General features: G+C 38.8%; 1 protein-coding gene and 1 long non-coding RNA gene across 2 annotated transcripts in view; one reads left to right on the top strand and one right to left on the bottom strand.

Moving 5' to 3' along the window:
* Window positions 1–634: 634 nt before the first annotated feature.
* LOC138309848 (uncharacterized) lies at window positions 635–1,665 on the bottom strand. The gene is made up of 3 exons (XR_011206334.1): window positions 1,281–1,665; window positions 1,034–1,104; window positions 635–722 (listed from the first exon to the last, which is right to left on the bottom strand). It is a non-coding gene; the product is annotated as an uncharacterized lncRNA (long non-coding RNA).
* Window positions 1,666–4,242: 2,577 nt separating this feature from the next.
* LOC138308762 (telomerase reverse transcriptase-like) overlaps window positions 4,243–12,376 on the top strand; it is a 53,016-nt gene continuing 44,882 nt past the window's right edge. The window contains exon 1 of the mRNA XM_069249784.1: window positions 4,243–4,814. The gene's annotated coding sequence lies outside the window, so the exon portion shown is untranslated. The remainder of the gene's footprint in view (window positions 4,815–12,376) is intronic.

Consider the following 12,376-nt stretch of genomic DNA (forward strand, 5'->3'; position numbering starts at 1 on the left):
TTAGTAGCCCATAAGGATGCTACCAGTCAAATTTTGTTGAAATCCGACCAGCGGTTATGGAGAAGAAGTCGATTGTTGACGGACGACGGACGACGGACGACGGACGCCGGACGTTGCGGTATCCCATAAGCTCACCTCGGTCCTTTGGACCAGGTGAGCTAAAAACGAGATATGTTTAAAAGGTATTTGCTGAACTTACATCTTGTTTGGAGTTCATACAGGAGACTAATCAATAAGTAATCATCAGGCCAACACTTCGAAGTTCCCATGTGTTTACAATCGAATAACATGATTAATAAACGCACCTGACCCATACAACAACGTGTTCAGGTTAGGATAGCCGGTAAGACCATTGATATGTATATCAGACAAAAGTATCGAACTAAGTGTATAAGAATTAAGCACATTACACAGGGACCCGGCACATTAGCTGACTGATAAATATTGTAAAACAGTGTATTCGACTAGTTTACACTATACAGTAGCCAATTAATGTGATATGACAAAATATTTTAGCGTGTGATTCACAGATAAAATATGTACTGTATTTAGCATACACGTGTATAATACCAGTTACAGATACAATAGAATCTATTTTGATAAGATACATGTACACATGCAGAAGATTTAGACTTATATATATGTAACAAAGTCGGTTTTGTGCCTTTTCAAATTCCTTTATTCCGAATTCATACACATCCAGTTACATGTTTAACTGTACCCTACAATAAAATAATAACATATAAGATAACTTCATATGGACAATACATATATAATCTACCAAACGTTACATAGACACTTTTAGATTTTTACCCTGACAACTACTCACAATAGCGTTATACATCATTTTATAATAATACGATCTCTATGAGATACTTCATATACACCGTATCTCACTACAAACTATAATAAATACAATTTGCTTTACATTTACAAGATAATGGTTCTTCGTGTACAAGATATACGTATTAAAACAGATTCATGATAATTATGTAATTACGCATATAAGTCAAACATTTACAACTGTACCTACCCTAACAATGGGTTAAGGGCACTACATGCTTTCAGCCTTGCATTACAGGTGTAGCAATATAGATATATACTCTGTAAAATGAAGATACATATCGATTAAACAGGTAAGAATGTGATCTTACAAGTAAAAAGAGAATCACGATAGAGACAAAAACGCGTCTATACCGACTAAAGTAAATATAAATATAACGATAGGAATTGTTATTCTTACAGTAGTAAATTAATAATAATAGTACAATAATACATACCAAATAGGCAGTCTCTGGACGATTCGTTATATGCACGGAGTGGACAGAGTACGTCCGTCGCCGTCAATGTCAAAAGTCTAGTGGCTATATATTAAAAAGGCGGTAAAACGTCAAAGACAAAGCACACAACCCAAAACGAGGCATCCATACATATCCCATACTTACTTACTTGTATATCACGTGACATATCAATATACATAACGAACACGTGACCGACGTGGCTATACAGGTAAACTCTCTCTCACGGACATATTACAAACGTATATACGACAAGCTAACAATACTTATAGACGAACACACAAGAAGAACATCGCATGCGCGGCGCGCTATATCACACGCATACAAAGTTAAAATAAAACAACATTTAATTAATATTTTAATTAAAACTCTGCTACATTTACTATCATTTATTTTATATTCATCTCTCAGTTCAAGTTAGACATAGCTAAATTTGAGCTATTAGGCCAAGAATTAGACATACAATGTAATATGGCTTTAGTTATGGCCTTATTACGGTATGTATGATAAAATATATATATATTAAAAAAATTCAACAGCTCATCAATTGCAAGGTTAAATATAGTCGCAGTACGTGTACATATATGAAACACTATTATATAGATCTACTATACAGGTGTTTATAGCAACATGACTGAAGAGAGGATCTATCGGATCAATTCTTGAAATAATATATATCACCCACATACAAGAGAAAAGTCACCATATTATTAATCAATGGAGAATCAGATAAATCCACATGTATATAAAAAGGATACTTAAATTGATTTTATTAGAAAGATTTTACCAACAAGATCGTATCCATGTGTAATTATACTGTTAAGTAGTAATAATGAAATGTCTCGAGTTTAACTGTCCTCGAGTGACGAGTTCTTTTTTCAGGAATCATGCATTTTGGATCTTTTATGTAAAAGTTCTCCCCTCAGTTTGGACAATAAAGGTGGCAGGTCAGTAATAACTGCTTTCCCACATCCTGGTCTAAGTACACTGATTGCCTGGTTCAGGACTGTGTCCCTGTCTATTAGGGACACAAATCGAACAATGATATTCCTTTTGTCGTCATCTCCAGATTGCAAGCGATGAATGGCTTGGACCAAAATGGAATTGACATATGATTTATCCAGCTTCAATTCATCGACAAGGAACTCACGAAATTTAACAAGGGTATCTTTAGGCAGTTCCTTACTGGTGCCTGGAATCCCCCTCACCACGAGGTTCCATTTCCTGCCCCAGAGATCCAGAGCTAAACGAAAATTTTCTCTTCTCCTCTAATTTGTCTCTGATAGACGGGAGATGTTTTCTATGCAGATCATTAATTTCGGAGTTCACCCAAGTAGCTGCCGAGTCAAGTACGTCGACCTTTTCTTTCAGGACACACACGTCTTCCTTAACATTTTTAAATTCTTGTGAAAAGGAACGGTGAAGACTTTTAAAACACTCAGACATATCTGAGAAATTCTCACACTTGTACTCGGGTACAATACATTGGTTGGTATTCATACTAGCCTTGGCAAGGTATACTTCAGGGCCACCGCGGCAGAATGTGACACGTGTACGTATAAATGTTACACAGGTGCGTGTCCAGGTAAGAACTATTAAATAGCTCTATAAGTCATGAAATTATGACGAAATTATATAATTTAGACAGTCAGACAGACATTCCAGTAAAATTATCACAGTCTGAGGTGAAACACTTGCACAAATCTGGCTTTAAATTAAATCACTTACGGAGGCGATAACAGCACGTCCTCTCACCTGGTCGTCATAACCGGAAGTATGATCAGATGCAGATGTAGAGTTGCGTCCCTTTAGTATTTCTAATTGTATACTGTGTGAATTGCTCAGTGTTAAAGTAAATAAACGACATGATCAAGACCGGGTATTTGCCTCTGTCATTAAATACAACTACTGTTACATATCGGAACGTGCAATCACTGTACCGTCCCAGCCCTAGATGGCAGGGCATGAAACCAAACTTGTGATGGACTCGCTAAATTCATATGAAACGCTGCTATCTTTCTCGCAGACGTAGGGTGCAAATTTAGGCCATTTAATGTTACATAAGTTGTCAAAATCAAACAGAAATATGTCGCCATTCTCGTGTGAATAACCCGAAAAATTATGTAGGGACGCCTTGTCTTGTCAACATCGCCGGTGCAACTATCACAGGTACGTGGGCGCATCTGGCTTCTTCTCGGTATTTGCAATGTTAGAATTAACAGTGTCATTGGCGACTCCAGGTGAAAAACATATCATTATATACCAGTTTGTGAATGGTATTGTCTGTGTTATCATGACCATGGGTTAATAAATTGCTTTTAGGACGTGATAAAATGGGGCTACCCGTAAAGTCAACTTCATCACCAAATAACAGAGAAGGCGAGTGAGCAGGGCCCGCCATGTTGTCACACACGTGGTCAAAATATTTGGAAAGTTTTCCACAGAATCAGTTGTTTAAATCATATAAAATTCAATTAAAAAGGCAATCAACAAATGCATGAGCTCGGGATTAGATTCTCCACCATGTAGCAAACACAAAAAATGCATTTATACTTGTAAATGTAGTTGTCTTGGTGGATATAAAACTTTTCAGTGGGCTTCCATGTTGTTGGTTTTTAGTTGTTTTTTTCTTCTCACAACAACAAATAAAACAAAATTGGTTCTGGAATTAAAAAAAAAAAATATAAATTTAGAGTAGAGATGGACCAAGATATCCGAAATCATATTCAAAATAAGCAATTTACAATCTGATTGAAATACAAATCCTTGTAACCACTTCGTTCAATAGAGGATCTGAGAAAGTCCGATTAAGGGTCATGTTCGGATGTTCTGCACGTTGCTCTGTCAATTGACAACGCCATTTCGCCCCAACATACAAATACGAGTAGCTTTATTGTGGTCTTTGGGCGAGATGACTACGTACACGGAAATAATTCTGGCAGATTTTCAAACTATTTCGTCCCCTGAAATTCACTGTCAAAATTCTGTCAGCAGCAATTTAATTGGCCATTTACAAATGTCACCTGAACATGACCCCTAATGGGATTTTCTCAGATCCTCTAATCTAACGTTACTTAACGTAGTGATAATAAGGATCTGTATGTTAATTAGATTGAAGCAATTTAGAAATTAAAATACAGATGGTCGTCAATAGATCTTAATTGTATTAGTAACTGGCACATGCACATGTTTATTTGTATACGGGGCCACGGGATGTAGACCCGCAGTCAATCAATCTGATTAGTAAGATCCTTATTAACACTACGTTGAGGATCTGACAACATCGCATTAGGGGTCACATTCTGGTGACCTTTGGAAATTGCCAATCAAATTGCTGCTGCAAGAATCTTGACTGGGGACGAAATAGTTTTAAAAAAAAAACTGCCAGAATTATTTTCCTGTATATAGTCATCTCGCCCAAAGAGCACACCAAAGCTAAATGTATATGTATACTGGGACGAAATGGAGTTGACAATGTGTAGAAAATTACTTTCATCTATGACACATGTTAGAAAGGTAATCCGAACATGACCCCTGATAGGATGTTGTCAGATCCTCTAATGAACGCAGTGGTTAAAAGGATCTGTATTTTAATCAGATTGGCAGTCAATAAATATGTAAAATGGAAAAGGCCAATGAAACACTGCCAGAATCTTGACTGAGGACGAAATAGTTTGAAAAAGCTGTCCGAATTGTTGTAGTCATCTCGCCCAAAGTGCACAACATAACTTAATGCATATGTTTATAGGGACGAAATGGCGTTATCAAGTGATCGTAGCAATGGATAGGAAATGTATTTGATCTTGAAGTACACGTGTTAAAAGACATCCGAAAATGACCCCTTATGGGATATTGTGAGATCCTCTACTGAACGGAGTGGTAATAAGGATCTACATTTTAATCAAGATTGTGTGTGTGTATGCAAGTTTTGAAAATTAAAAAGTACTCTGTGGTAATGTAAGTGCTAAGTGATATGTGAATGTAAGTGTATAGATACATAAAATTAGATATTTTTCTAAGAAAGTGCTACATGTTGGTGTAAATGTATAACATGAATATACCGCAGTCTCCCAAAACACGCATCTCGCAAAACATACACGCAACACATCACATACATGGGAGGCCGTCCTCACATGACCATAGCTGACGTGACGTTTACCGGGTCCGTCCAGTCACAATTAACTGATGATCTATAGTGTCTATATTATGTACTGTTCCTATCAAATTACTCAGTGCAAATATATACAAATAATACACAGCTGACTTAGCTGATTCTATATATCCCTAAATATTATGATTAACAATATCAATCCTACTGATCACTCAGTGCCTCTGAGTGATCATGATAACTTAACTTCAAAATATACCAACAGCATAAATCATACAGATCAGAATAATTATTAAATGATTAGCAACAATACTGAGTGATCTATAAGCCTATGCAAGTAGTCTCCCCTACCTCGGGTGATTCGAAAATCCCAACTCGCACATATATAACAAGACTACGATAAAATCAATGTAATATTATCTATTAAGAACCTTTCCCTAAGGCCTAACACAACCGAGCTACTCAGTATCAATATCACTGTGTACTCACAGTACCCACTGCTACTGAGCACTCACGTTTACTGAGTACTCTCAGAGCAATCACTCCAGCAATGATTCACACACAATCATTACATATTACCGAGTACTCGCAGAGTAATCACTAGTAATCTCAATGATTCACTTAAACGTAATCATTCAACGAGCATCCCAAGGCTCAGTTTACAACTTACTCTCCAGAGTATTTAACGCAAAGGAGGAAAGCCTTATTCAGGCGTGTCAATCTCCGATCTCAACTCTACCGTAAGTTATTATCAACTGACGTATATAGGCAAGCCTTCTCCAGGCACATCTATATTTACCTTGTATTAACCTCTTAGTTGTTTTCGCTTCAGCAGCTCGTCCAACAATAAGAAAAACTCCCGTTGAAACCGCGGCTTTATATACTGCCGGGCAACGACATTAGCGCCCTCTATTTACAACAATCCTATGCCATAGAACGCTTAACTTACATATAGCTTAACATTACAAGCGTCTACTTGACGGCGAGACTAACAGATAAAATAGAGCGGACAGCAATTCCGGATAGCATGGTAATACAACCGTATTTCACCACACTGTTAATAGGACGTTAATTAATCAAACAAACAAACAATTGATAGATAAAATTTTATACATAAAAAATAGAAGGTGCTGTGGATATATGTGAATGCAAGTGTAATAGTGAGAGAGTGTTCGGTGTATGTACATTGATAATCTACAGCATGAGAAAGTGATATGCATGAGTGTAAGGGTATGTATGATTACACGTGTGAGAGAGAGAAAAAAAAACTATGTATGATGATCACTGATCACAGTTATCCTGTGTACATTATTACTTGTATTGATGGGGAAAAAACTGAATAAAATGTAAATTATAAAAAAAAAAACTAAACGGTTATTGTAGTGTCTTCAGTGTTTAGTGAAGACATACGTTACGTCTGGGGCTGATGACAAAACATCAATAACATGTGTTCACCATTATAGAACTACTTTTTATTGACCAACAGACAGACAGGTTGTATTCTTACGCAGGGCATAACTAATGACTGAAACCAAACTATATAAATCCGGATCATAGCAAACTCAATACATAAGTTAACATTTCCTCCCTTCCAATTTAGAAGTACCAAAACTATGAAAGATGTACAGAGGATTCCGCTTATTTGAATAAGCCATTTTCCAGAAGAAAATATGCAAATAACCGGAGTATTCGAATAGGCGAAGATGACATTTTGCACCTTTGTTTGACCTCACACATATGTATGTGAACAGGCAAACAGATATCGTTTTGTTTGTACACATCGTCACATAGAAATTCTATACTTCCTTGTAGAACAGCCTCCAATACTTTCGACAGTACTGGATCCCGCATTGCTTCCTTGCGTACTTGTGTGTCCGACACTGGTAATTGTTCTATCTGTGAGGTATAGAACAAAGATGAGGTGTCTGTATAGTCACCCTGAGTCGTTAAAGGAAGTCTGCTGAGTCCATCAGCATATGCGTGGTTATGAGTGTTCCTATACTCCATGCTGTAGGTGTGTCCAGAGAGAAACATAGCATACCTTTGTAATCATGCTGCGGTCATGGTAGGTATCGACTTGTTTGGATGTAAGATGCTGACCAGTGGCTTGTGATCTGTCACTAAGGTAAAATGACGACCGTAGAGATAGATGGTGAACTTTTGTACACCCCAATAGAGACCCAAGGCCTCCTTGTCGATCTGTGATTATCCGGGCGTCTCAGCCTTTGTCAGTGATCGTGAAGCGAATGCCACAGGTCGCTCTGTTCCATCCTCTGTGATATGGGAAAGTAGACTCCCCAATCCATGAGGTGAGGCGTCGCATGCTAGCTTTACTGGAAGCTTAGGGTTATAATGACAGAGAACTTGTTCTGACGTGATAAGTTCTTTTACCTTTTGAAAAGATTGATCACACTCGTCTGTCCAGCACCATGTGTTGTCATGCTGTAGTAGTTGATTCAGTGGTGCCTCCACAGTTGCTAGGTTAGGAAGGAATCGGCGGTAATAGTTTACCAATCCCAAAAATGAACGCAGCTGTGTCACATTCTCTGGTTTAGGGGCTTTCACGACTGCCTCGACTTTATCTGGAGATGTTCTGTAGTACCTGGTCCATAGCCTTTTGCCATATAGCCGGAGCAGATGAAACTCCAAAAGGTAATCTGTTATACCTAAACAGACCCTTGTGAGTGTTTATGGTGAGCATTTCCTTTGAACTTTCCTCCATTTCTATCTGGTTGTATGCATTTGTTAAATCTTTGTAAATTTCTTGCCTCCAGCCAGAGATGAAAAGATATCCTCTATCTTTGGTAGAGGATAATGCTCTACCTTCATCACTGGATTGATTGTGACCTTATAGTCACCCCACACTCGCACTTGTCCAGACTTCTTTAAGGCAGGAACAATAGGAGACGCCCAGTCACTGTACTGTACAGGACTAATGATGCCACTATCCTGTAGTCTTTATAGTTCAGCTTCTATCTTTGGCTTGAATGAATAGGGTACAGTACGAGCTTTGTGAAATTTAGGCTGTGCGTTCTCCTCCAAGTACAGCTGAGCCTTAATACCTTTAAGTTTTCCCATTCCAGTAAACACAGTCCTGTGTTTATCAAGTATTGCCTGTAGTTCCTTCTCTGTCTGGTAAGTGTTTGTTTCCTATTGTTTTAAAGCCTTCGAATTCGTGATTTCTTTCCAATCGAGCTTGAAATGTTGTAACCAGTCCCTTCCGAAAAGTGCTGATCCCTTCTGTCGTACTACTAGTACGTCTAATTCAGCAGTTTGTTCATTGATACTGACTGGTATCCTCAAAACTCCCACAGGTATTATTTGTTCGCCGTAGTATGTCTGTAGTTTTATTGCACTACGCTGGAGTGGCCTGTTGCTGAAATGTTGTTTATAGGTCACCTCGGGTAAGATGGATACTGAGGATCCTGTATCTAATTCTGTAGGAATAGTGCTGCCACCTATGTTAGGTTTCACTATGATAGGGTTGACAGTGTTTACATTGTTAATTGTGTCCATTTGGAACATGGGCTCAAAAGTATCATATCCCTCCTCCCCAGGACCATCATCTACACACCTTACTGTTTTTCCTTGTCCAGATTTCTTCTTAGACATACATGCAGCAGCAATATGTCCCTTTTTATTACAGAAATGGCATGTAGAGTTCACATGTTTACAGTTGTCGAATTTGTGTGTCGTTGCTCCGCATCGCCAACAGGGTTCGAAAGTACGAGCAGATTTAATTCACATGGCCCCCTGTTGCTCCACGAGTCTGATTGTTGTGATTGGTGTTACCTCCCTTTCCCCGACGTTGTGTATTGGACTTTATTTTATTTACAGTTTCTTAACGTTTGTTTTGTAGCTCACATCACGACTGGCTGCTTCCATAGCGACAGCAGTTTTCACAGCCATTTCTAAATTAAGCTCTGAATGAATATGAAAACGCTCGGCGATCTCTGACAGCTGGGGGCATAGGTGGTTCTTCAATATAACAATGATATCATCAAAAGTTTTATCAGCAGGCTTGTCTCGAGCACATAGGTTTTTAGGTCATCCTGACCCTTCGGGTCAGGATGACCTATATTCATCATGCACCGTCCGTCGGCGTCCGTCATGCGTAAACTTTTTATTAAAACGACTTCTTCTCAATAACCATAAGGCCCAGAGTACTCATATTTGGCCTGTAGCATGAAATAGGCCGAAATCTTTGAACAACTTCTTCTCAATAACCCAGCTAATTCTGTTTTGTAGTTAGGCGTGTTCCATTGAATACTAATAGGTATGATATGGTGGAATTTCTCTTTTTCTATGTCCAGCGCTGAATTTTTGGGACAATAACCATAAAGCCCAGAGTACTCATATTAGGCCTGTGGCATGCTGGGATGAAGGGCTACCAAAGTTGTGAAAATTAATTACCTCGACCTACTTTCAAGGTCACAGTGGTCAAATAGGCTGAAATCTTTGAACGTCTTCTTCTCAATAATCATAATGCCCAGTGTACTCATATTTGACCTGTAGCATGCTGGGATAAGGAGCTACCAAAGTTATGAAAATGAATGACCTTGACCTACTTTCAAGGTCACATTGGTCAAATAGATTGAAATCTTTGAACGTCTTCTTCTCAATAACCATAAGGCCCAGAGTACTCATATTTGGCCTGTAGCATGCTCGGATAAGGAGCTACCAAAGTTGTGAAAATGAATGACCTTGACCTACTTTCAAGGTCACATGGGTCAAATAGGCTGAAATCTTTGAACAACTTCTTCTCAATAACCATTAGGCCCAGAGTACTCATATTTGGCCTGTATAATGCTAGGATTAAGGGCTACCAAAATTGTGAAAATAAATGACCTTGACCTACTTTCAAGGTCACAGGGGCCAAATAGGCTAAAATCTTTGAATGACTTGTTCTCAATAACCATAAGGCCCAGAGTACTCATATTTGGCCTGTACCTTGCAGGGGAAAAAGGGCTACCAAAGTTGTGAAAATTAATGACCTTGACCTACTTTCAAGGTCACAGTGGTCAAATAGGCTAAAATCGTTGAACGACTTCTTATTAACCATAAGGCCCAGAGTAGTCATATTTGGCCTGTAGTATGCGGGGATGAATGGCTACCAAAGGTGTGAAAATTAATGACCTTGACCTACTTTCAAGGTCACAGGGGTCAATTAGGCTATAATCTTTGAATGACTTCTTCTAACTAACTAACCAAAAGGTCCAGGGTACTCATATTTGGCCTGTGGCATGCTGGGATGAAGGGTTACCAAAATTATTGAAATGAATGACCTTGACCAACTATCAAGGTCAGGGGGGTCAAATATTCTAAAATCTTGAATTTTGAACTTCTCAAATTCTGCCAGTGTGATTTAGCTGATACTTGCATGAAATGATCCTTGTCATGGTCGTGACCCAAGTGTTTTTATATCTTATGTTGATCTGAAATCCAAGATGGACACCACTCCCGCCATCTTGAAAATATAGTTTGAACTTATTCTCAAGTTCTACCAGTGCGATTTTGCTGGAACTTGTCTGAATAATTTTAAGGATACTGACATTTTCCCAACAAAGTGTTGTTATTTGTCGGGTTGACCCGAAAACCAAGATGGCCACCAAAGCCGCCATCTTGAAAACACATTTTGAACTTCTTGAAGTTCTACCCATGCAGTTTGACTGAAACTTGCATTAAATGATCCTTACATGGTCATGAGCAAGTGTTTAACCATGACACCATATCTAGTTAATTTCCTATACAGCTATTGCCAAGGTAGTCAGATGACCGTTAAGGCCCTTGGGCCTCTTGTTTAATAACCTGTAAGTTTTTGCATCAATTACTATGAGAAATGAAGCCACCTTAACATCACCGTCATTGTTGTTTGTGGTGAAATAGATCTCTGCCCGTTCAACATATGTTTCCCATGACTTAATTGAGTCATCAAATTGTCCGATCTTACCAATAGATCGAGTGTGACATGGTGGTGCGTTTTCATCCATTTTCGAAGGTTGTACCACAATCCTCGTCGCCAGAAATGTGTTACGTCTGGGCTGCAGGTAGGGCGTAAGAATTGTAGCTGCTGCCCCTATTGCAATGATCGTAAAAGGCGACTAAATTTAGGAACTTATCTTTTCTCTTCTTCCTAACTGACTTTTTCCTTCCTAATGCCTCCCTTGGCACCGCCTCCACTTTGGCCTTGAGTTGAGCGTTCACCCCTGTGAGGAAGGCTCTAGGTTCTGTCCCCTGGCCGAGACACACCAAAGTCTATAAAAGTGGTAGTTTCTGCTCCTGCTTAGCGCTCAGCATACAGGGAGTGGGATGACTGGTTCGCCCGTTGTCAGTATAATGTGACCGGGTGGGGTGTGTTGCTTGGTGTCTTCGGCGGCATGCTTCAGTGATATAGCACTATAAAAAGGGCAAAAGTTCCACTATACAAGAAGACACTACATGAATATACCGCAGTCTCCCAAAACACGCACCTCGCACAACATACACGCAACACACAGCATACATGGGAGGCCGTCCTTACATGACCATAGCTGTTAATAGGACGTTAATTAAACAAACAATCAAACAAAACATCAATAACACGTGTTCACCATTATAGAACTACTTTTTATTGACCAACAGACAGACAGGTTGTATTCTTACGCAGGGCGTAACTAATGACTGAAACCAAACTATATAAATCCGGATCATAGCAAACTCAATACATAACATACAACACTAAACTCAGCTTCTGTGACTTTATACTTGTATTCTGTAAAACGGCATGGTCTTATATTGCATACTGCGCATGTCTAGACAACATTGTAATGACAATCTTACGGAATGGATACTGTATTCGACCCAATAAGCGCCCCTCCCCCTTTCTGAGGCCTCAATTTCAATTGCCCAGGCATAAATAAGGACCAAAATTACATAAAACGGTATAGATTTGCAATAATTTTGACTTATTAGCACCTTTTCATTTATATCA

Source organism: Argopecten irradians, chromosome 15, assembly GCF_041381155.1.
Source record: "Argopecten irradians isolate NY chromosome 15, Ai_NY, whole genome shotgun sequence".
NCBI lineage: Eukaryota > Metazoa > Mollusca > Bivalvia > Pectinida > Pectinidae > Argopecten > Argopecten irradians.